Raw genomic sequence first — 9857 nt, 5'->3', positions numbered from 1 at the left:
CTGGCTGTCGTGCTGCTCTTGAAAGACTGGGGTGAAGTGAAGTTTTCTTCTCCAGTTGTTGCAGGTATTTTGCTGTAACAAAACTGAGTGGAATGCATTCCCTTTACCACACTATTTCTGCACTGAGAATGTTACTGTTTTGGGAACCAGGTATTTTATAAAAATAAGTTTTGAAAACAAAAAAAACTACCTGTTCTAGTCAGCATCTCTGTATGTACAAGCCTATTGCCTTATGCATTTATGCTTAGATTTTGTTGATGCTGATCAAGCAGTGTTTTGAAAAATATGTCAGAAGATTTTCAAAAATCAAATTTTGACCATTTTCTAAGCAAAACCGAATGCAGTGGGTAATATAATCTTTGATCATAACACTCTAAATGATAAGAGGAAATGTATCCTTATGTTTTAAGGGTTAAGTGACAATTTTTGAACTAGATATAGTTTTATTAAGAACAAAATACATTTTTGTGGCCTGAAAGATGCTTGGAGGCTTTTAGAGGAAAGTTTATCACCATATCAAGTAGCAAACAATACAGAAGAAGACAGACTATCAAATGAAGCAAGAAATAACTCCATTATGTAAGATGTCAAAAATCTCTGCTATATTTGACATAGTGAGGAATATGATTGGACTGTTTGATATTTTCTGTTTGACCTTTTTACTCAATAAATTTGTGCAAGTTTTTTAGTTTTCATTTGTTGTTGTTTTTTTAAGTATGAAAGAAAAATGTAATGGAATTCATGGAAAGCAACCAACCTATTATTTAATATTTCACATGACTGCATAATATTATTGATGGATAATGTGCAATTTGGTGGAATATGGCAAGGAAACTCATGCATGGTATTCCACTTATATGTACAATTCAGTGAGTAAATTAGTTTTCTTTGTTTTTCTTCTTATTGTGCTATTAGAAGAATGAATGGAAATGAGGAAACATAACATGAGGTATAGTTTTTTCTGCTGAATTATGCTCTTAATTTATAGATTTTGAAAATAGGTGTTTGATGTAATTATGTAAAACTGTTGTAAAAGCATGATGGCTGGGTAGTGTAATACAAGAGCTTAATGGTAGATTCAGAATTGCATCTTTAGCATAACATCATAAATAATGTTTCCAAATCATAACCATGGAATACTTTAGGGGATTCTGAAACATGTTTGCAAACAAAGGAAAACTCATCCATCTTATTGCTTTCTGAAGGAGAAAGAATATATTGCATGTTCCCATTAGATACTATAGATAATTTTGGATGGATGAGATCTTAGGGAAACCTTTGTTTCAGTGCAAAGCTAGTTTTCTTGTCTTTTTTGATGCTGCAAGATTGCTGGTACTAATTTTCATTAAGCATTCATTTGAAAGGTGCTCATGCTGTTCTCTGCAGCTATGTTGCTCATTAGCTCTTTTGTTATCTTTTATTAGAGCATAAAGAAAAGCGACTTTAGTACAGCCACATAATTCTAACTTGTCTTTGCCTTTTCTGTGCTACACAGTGTTTCCTGGATAATAAATTTTCAACTTCATTTGTCTATCCAGTTTTCAAGATGTGAAAGCATCTCTAAGCTACTTTTTATGGTATGTTTTACCCTTATTGCTGGTAGCATATTTTATGGATATTGTGTCATAAGCTGTGCTGCAGTGTTACATGGCTATATAAAGGAATCCAGTCCTTACAGACTTGCAAAGCCTGATGGATATTTTCATACCAGCTTGTTAACTGAGTCACAACCTTTCTGAATTGCTTAAGGGCACAAGGCAATCCAAAGAGGAGTCATTTGGAGAATCATCTTTCCAGACTGCTCTTCTCAGTTTGCTAGACAACAAAGGTCTTTTTGTAATTGCAGTAAGCTTCAGATTTCTATAAGTGAAAAAGGATCATTCTGTATGTCCTATGTTCTCATATTCTTATTTAAACATCCATCGTTGGCCAGGAGCAGAGAGAGACTACTAAACTAACTAGATCTCTGGTTAGACTACACTCCATCACTACAATCACTACTACAGTCACTATATCAGTTCTGTTATTTATGCTACCTCCTTAGGTAGTTAGAATAGAAATTAATATTTGATTAATATGCATTCATCAATTATGTGGAGATTCTATTCTTCAGCTCTGAGGAAGATTGATAAGATTTGTTGTTCAGGCTTGTGTATAGGCAGGAAAATAAGGGGTGGGGGACGATCAGTAATACTTTCTGAAACTTCCAAGAGCATTGTTATAACAGCTGTCTCAATTTCATTCCAGCATCTCTTCCGTCATTCTATGAAGTTACACAAGTTTAATTTAAATTAAACTGGAAATGTGGAAACAATTCAGTCAGTGGTGCATAAGGAGCAGAAACCAGTTCTCCTCCTGATCCTCTTCTTTCAAGCTACAAAGAGCAAATGATCTATTCTTCCATTACTAAAATGTAGTTCCTAAAATTCAAAGGGAGGTAATCCATGGAATAAGAAGGTGTCGGTAAGGCACAGGTACATAGAAAGAGGGTACAGTGTCTCATATAAGCTTAATGAGAATGTAATGTGTTTTTTTTTTAAACCAGGGGAGTTTGAATGCAGTCTTTGTCAGCTCTTCTTTTTGGGCAGTGTTGATTGCAATCATGTGCTGCAATAACACAAAAGAGCTGTCACTAATAGTGTAGTTCTATTCTATGTGCAGAAATAGACTCAGCAGGAAAGATCATTTTAAAATTGTATAAAACACTAAAACTCAGAATTTGGGTGGCTAATCTGGATAAAGCATTTTAAACAATAAAGCAAGGTTAAAGATAATGTAATATGGGAGAATAGAGAGGATTAGCTAGAATATACTTGGCAGAAGAATGTGAATCCTGTCTTTTGCCACCAGGATGGCAACAAGGACAAGTATTATCCATCAGGTTCTTTATATACTGCTTTCCCAGAAAGAAAGAAATAAGATGGGAGGGGATCTTCACAGATAGTTCTTATCCATATCCTCACCTTCTCCCCCCTTCATCTGTAGAAGCAAGGTTCATTTTTTTTTTAATGCATTTTATAGTAGGTTTTGAAATCCGAAGGTGGAAGGCACAGTGCTGTTATTATTACTTACTGTTATAAGGGACAACATGGATATTACCATCAGTGAACCTGTCTCTCGGAGTTAGGTTTGAAATTTGCAGTCCTCAGCTGTCTGGTGAGGTTTAAGGAATAACTTCTGTTGTTTGTAATATATAACACAATAAATGGCTACTGAGAATGATTAATAGCCAAAGTGAAGCTCAGACATTTCATTGATCTCAAAAGCCATTTATTGCAAGTATATGAGAGCAATAGAGATTATTGCTATTATACAACAAACAGTAAAATCCAAAAGGAGAAAAATTCGTTTTTTTTCTTCTTGTGAATGATGAGAAAGTGTACTGCACTTTTCCTCTGAGCTGGATTTTCCATCAAAACACATGCTGGAAGCACAAGTGGGATCAATAACATCACAGACACAGCTTTAAATACTGATTAAATGATCAAGGACAGACACTGTTTGAGGATAAGCTGAAAAATTGTTCACAAAAGCAGCTGGTGCAGAACAGAAGTGACCTGACTTGACAATGAGGGTTTTGTGTGCAGGTATGTTGGAATTTTTCTGGCTGAAATTCTGTGCTTATTATATAACCTCTCTTGATTAATTGAGCCTCAGTGCCAGGTTGTCGGCTACAGCTGAGGTATGTCTGGCATGGCCAACAGGAACTGGCACACCAGACTGCAGCTAAACTCTACTTTGTTCTGTCCTGAGCCTAGGACAGACTCCGTGCCACTCCGGTTCCCCAGAATAAGGTTACATACCCAAGGAGTCACTACTACAGCCAGTTTTACAGAGGCATAGTGAAGTATTGCCTCTGCCATAGTCTGTTTGCCATTTGAGTATTTCATGGGTTAGATGTTCCTGTTGTGCTTATGTAGAACATGATGCTTTTCCTTCACATACTCACACACACACACAAAAAAAAAAAAAAAGACTAGTAATTTGGGATCCTTCCCAAGGCGATTTTGACTTTAGGGGGATATATCTGAAACCTAAGTCTTTGGTCTTGTCAAATGGCCTTTTGCACAAGGTGGGGATAGAAAGCAGCATTGCACTGGCCTTGTGTCGCCTGTGACAAATACTCATGTCTGGTAAACCTAGAAGGCAACACCAGGTGCAATAGAACCACTGGAGGCATTAGGTGAATCTGATCTTGTATTTTCAGTTCTTAATTGGGACAGGCTTTAAAGGGGTAATCAGAGAGAAGGTATGATAGGAAGTGTTTTACCCTTATTCCATGCAGTATTAAAGAATGCTAGGGAAGGGCCAAAGTTAGGAAAGGCAGATCTAAATTGGAATGCACTGCCTCTGATATGTGAGTACCTTATTCTTTCCCACCCATGGAGACGCCAAGACAGAGACTGTAACTTCCACGAAATCAGTGGAATCCTACACCATACTGGACAGAAGCATTAACATAACCTTGTAATCTCTTCTACTTCTTCCTGTGTGCTGTGAGTTCCTTAATAGGATATCCACGTACTGTGCACAATCATTCCTCTTATTTTTTTCTTAATGTAAATCAACTGTCTTTATCAAGAATGAAAATTTAATAACAAGGTATAGATCCAAATGAATCAATAGCTTTAACAGGTTGAAAGAGAGTTTTGCCCAGTTGATTCATTTGGATTATCAAATTCTGAAGGCATATACTGCATTTCATGGATTTTATGATGCTCAGGATGGCACTGGCCTCATCCAGGAGGTAAGTGACGATGCCTAACTAATGGCAAATGTTTCAGACATGTATTCACTGTAGTAACTATAGGCTTTGAGCTGAAGTCAGCAATTTATCTTTCTCCTTGGCTCATTAAAGACTGTTTTGAGCTCCACTAACACACAGCTAATGATCGTGTTTTTAGCAGTCTTTGAAAATCTGTCACCTCTGCCCCTGAATTAGTTCTAAAAAAGACAGAATTAGTTCTAAAAACCAGCAGTCCTGTTATCAGGCTGCAGCTCAGTTCTTCAGGCCCTGTTTCACCCTGTAGGGTGAGGGATGAGTTTCTCCCCTCTTACTGGTCTGTGTGTGCAGTGTCCAGAATTCAGTCTCAACCATGTCGTTTACTTTTATTTATAAGTTTCATGGCTGGATTCTGGATTTTGACTGCTTCTTCTCAGAGTAGGATTTCCCAGCATGAAGGAGTCCCCAGTGACACTGTATATAGATATTACTAATGCATCCATCAGCAAATTACCTATGCAGCAATTACAAAAATGAGAGTCGAGTAGTGCAAATGATTGATTGTCTTCAGTGCAGTAGCTGAACTGAGGAATTAGAGATGAGTCTTAATTTAGGGTCACTGGACATAGTAGTGTGCTTTTATTGTCAGACGGAATGCAAAATGAGCACTCACCTGTATGTGGCACTGCAGTTCAAACTCGAAGCTCACTTGCATAATAGGAATACTTACTCCATCTGCAAGGAGACAGCTCTGCATTCAGCATCTCTGTATGAGATTTGCCTTAGTTTGCACTTAAAATACTGCTCTTCATCTCTTGTGAGGTCAAGTGAATTTTACTGGATGAGCCATGCTGTTGAAAGTTCTTTCACCTGCCTGTGTTACTGATTGAAAGACTTTGCAAAATGATGGAGTTCATTATTGTGATCTGAAATTTATTGTGAGCAGACTCATTCCAATCAGCTCTGGCACAAAATAACATAATATGGGGCCCTCTGCCAAGCAAGAACAGTCTGATCTCAGCTCCTGAGATCTTCACATTGCAGCACAGTAGCCCTTAGGTGTCCAAGGAGAGCAGTTGTTTGATAAGGATAGAGAAGAGGTTGCTGGAATAGCAACAGCAACCCCAGGAGGTTTGAGTTGTCTTGCACAGGTGAGATTTCTGAATGCCTTCCCAATTCAGTATCTGGGGGTGGAGTTGAGGGGGGGTGGGAAGAGAAAGAGAAAAAAAAAGAAAGGTAGTGATCTGAGCACAAAATACAATAGCTAAATCCTCATTTGAAAAAAAAAAAATCATAGTAAATTAAGTCGATTAAACTGAAAATTTTGTATATTAACTCTGTAGTTAATGAAGTCTATCACTTATGTTCTAGTTTGTATTTATTGAGAAAGATTCCTAGCGTAATGTGGACATCTCTGTGAAAAGGAATAGAACACCAAAGACACACATAGATTTCCAATCAGATATTAAGGACAACAGCTGATTGTTTTGGAGACATTAGGTCTTTGGGGGTTGACTCTTCCTAGTGATTTATTAACCTCAAAAAGATCTTAAACAACAAAGTTTGATTTACTGTCCCATGTATGGGAGAATTCTTTGTCTCAAGTTTTCAATTACGAGCAGGTCACAATGATCTCATAAATATCTGTGGAGGTAAAGTTCAGAAAATAGCCAAGTATCAGAACTATGTGCAATATCAGGCTTAGAACTCAGCCTACACAAAGTTAATTGTTATGATGTGTTGGGTTTTTTTTGTTTTTTGGTTTTTTTTAATATGAAGATTTAGTTAATTATTATTAGGTGTTGGTTTTTTTTCTGAAGGATAACTAGTGCTACCCTGAAGCTTATGTTCCAATGTGAAATTGCCACAGGCATTATATTAGACTTTATTATACACATTATCATTTAAAATGATCTTGTGCATAACTTTTTGTAGCCTTTTCAAATTAACACTACTAAAATGAATTTAAAAAGCAAGGGGACCAATAGGTACTATAAAGGCAATATAGTGTTATGGAAACAATGCTATAATGTCAAAACTAAAGCAATTCAGAATCAATTGGAGGATGTGTTGCAATTATAGGGTAAGTATGGCTCTCCAGGTTTATGGCTTAAGTTTCCAGTTCATATGAGTCTCCTGTGTAACACTGGAAGTGATTTATTTTCACGGTGCCTCACTTTCCCTTGTAAGACAAGCAAAACATTCTCCAACTTGCTATTCAGATCTACCGGGGGAATACCTGGGATGTACTAAGACACTGAGACAAAAGAGGTCACTTAACACTCCAGACAGACAGCAAAAGAAAGAACTCAGTTATCAATTTCTCCATATATATAATAAGTGTGTATACGCACACACTTATTTCTGAACAGATACTGCATATGACAAATCCAGTAATCTAATTGAATTAATGAGACAAGGAGACACAAACCTCCAAGTACCAGATTTAGCACTGCATTAATTTTGGACTCGTATCTCCTCTGGTTCTAGTTTTCCATTGAAGAAAATCTATGTGTTTACATATTGGACCACCACTAGATTTATTTTCCCATTTATATACAAGTGAAAACAATTCCAGACTTTGACCCCACGTCTCAGTGAGTTCTCTACAACTGAAGTTATGCCATAGCAATTTTGCTATTGACTTCAAAGGAGGCCAAATTACTTCTGCTGTCTTTCCCTGTATTTCAGATGATTAAGGAAGGTAATATCCAACTGCAGCAGCATAGGACATTTAGAGATTGACAAAGAAAATGGAGATGCATAAATGCAAAGTGCATTAACTATGCATTTTGTGAGCTATCTATGTCTGGGAGTGCCATCTAGTAGAGTTCATAGAATAGAGAAGTGAGGAATAAGAAATGAAGTTGCAGTTCATGTCAGGTGAGCATATTAGATGACTGAAAAATGTCCCATGGAGAAGAGAGAAGAATCTTCTGATAGTCTTTCAAATGAGGACAAATGAAACTGCTACTGGGAGAAGACAATGAAATCAAAGCGTTTAGGCAGTGAACATGTGAGAAAATCATGAAGATGAAAAAACTGCACAATACTCTATAAAGAAATACACCAATATACACAAAGGAGGCATGTGCTAAAGGACTCTACTGAAAAGATCAGGTCTCCTAAACACCTGAGGAAATTATATAATTAAGGTTTATCGGTATTATAAAACTGCAGATGTGTAATACAGTAGAAAAGCAGTCATAACTAGAACAGTTTTATGAAAATGAACTGTTAGGAAAAGAGGAAAACGAAGTCAAAGGCAAGAAAACAGATGTATGCATAATATAATCTGGAAAGAAATAGGAACTGAGATTAAAAGCTAAAAGAGAATCTTGGAACAAAAATGAATGAGTATAAATGAAGGCTGGAAATCAGAAGACTCCTAGCATGTACATGCTATAGTGTTTGAAACATTTCTGAAAAGAATGATGTGACAGGTGCCTATAATAACAGAAGACTGTGCTTGATGATTCTGAAGTTCACAATTCTACTGTTTAATGCCTAGGAAAGTGAATGCCTATCTGTGGATTTCCACATACAGTATGTAGTCTGTACATATAATTGTCCACTCCTTTTCAAGTATGTTGGAAGATGTGCTAGTTTTGCATTTCTGAATGCTGATCTCTACTGCCTTCATAAGATTGAAGTACGTGGAACACAAAGTAATCCACCACTTTGGGAAGCAGATTTACAACTGTATACAATTAGTGGCAGCAATGGGGCTGGTTTAAAAATTGCAGTGTCTCAGTGTCTTTACTTCTGAATTCCTTCAGGTTCTGGAGCAGAAACAACACAGAAAGCAGCAGCTGACAACTGGCAGAAAGCATTTCCCTGTCTTGAAATACATATAACTGCTAAAGGAAGAACAGTAATGTCATAGACTAAAGGAACTAAAGCCTATGGCATTAAAGTGATCTCTGATTAACAAAAGCCAAACAATTGAAAAGACTATGTTGTACACACACAAGAACCAATTCTTTATACTGCAATCCTTCAGTTCCTACAGTCTCATCCAAACTGAATTGAAATGAGAGCCTTCAGGCAGACTTCCATTAAACAAAAAACTCTTAAAAGGAGAATGCAAAATCTAATTATAGGGTAACAAATGCGTACCTTTCATCTACAAGGCTGGTGCTCTGAAATTTTTATAGTCAATTATGATTATATAATCTATAAAGAAGAATAACCAAAGTGCTACAATGAAAAGGAAAAACTTACAAAGTAACATGAAAGATATCACCAGTAGCGCAAAGCAGCATAACAGCAGTACCTTATACAATTTCCTTTCTCTTGTGACTGGTGTTTAGATTGTTGAGATAGAGGTGCTGGCAGTAACCCTCTGAATTCCCACAGATTTATTCTCAGTGGCTAGTGCTCATTGAATTATTTTTGGAAAACACATCATGAATCCAGCTACCTGGAAATAAAAGGAGCAAGGCTCATAACTAAATCCGTTAATCATATTTAAGAGAAATACTTACTTTGCAGGTCCTTAATACATTACTTTCAAAAAGCTTTCAAGAATCATTTCCTTCATTTACATATCAGTTCTTTCTTTTATTCATTTGCTCATTTATTCATTCATTCATTTGGGTCCCAGCCTCCTCTTCCACAATGTTTAACTGCATTATGAAACAATTATAAAAAGTGCTATGAAGTGAGTGATCATAGCCATGGGATAATTTCTATTCTGTCATTAAAAAACAAGACCAGGATATTTCAATCTCAAAAGACGTAACTAGTAGAGAAAAACAAATGTGTACTATTATGAATGATACAGAGATGATAAACAGGGATCCTATCCACCACTTTCTCTAATACAAGAAATCAAGGGCATCAACTGAAACAAAGACTTCATGCATTGCGCAAGTAAGCTGAAGAATTTTGCAGTAGGACATGGGAGATAGTGAAAAATACAGACTTACAGAGTGAATGAATAAATTCATTGAAGAAAAGTTTTCCAGGCCTCTTAAGCCAACAGATGCTATCACTGTCCTGGGGACATCAAAAGTGTGACTATCCAAGACTGTACTGGAAGAGCAGATATATATGGCTACTTGTTTATACACTTTTCTGTATATATCTGCTATTGACCGCTAACAGAAACAGAAACCTAGGCAGCCATTCT

Source organism: Coturnix japonica, chromosome 8 (assembly GCF_054131305.1).
Source record: "Coturnix japonica strain WE chromosome 8, WE-NBRP24, whole genome shotgun sequence".
In the NCBI taxonomy this organism is placed as follows: domain Eukaryota; kingdom Metazoa; phylum Chordata; class Aves; order Galliformes; family Phasianidae; genus Coturnix; species Coturnix japonica.
This window is presented reverse-complemented; position numbering follows the sequence as displayed.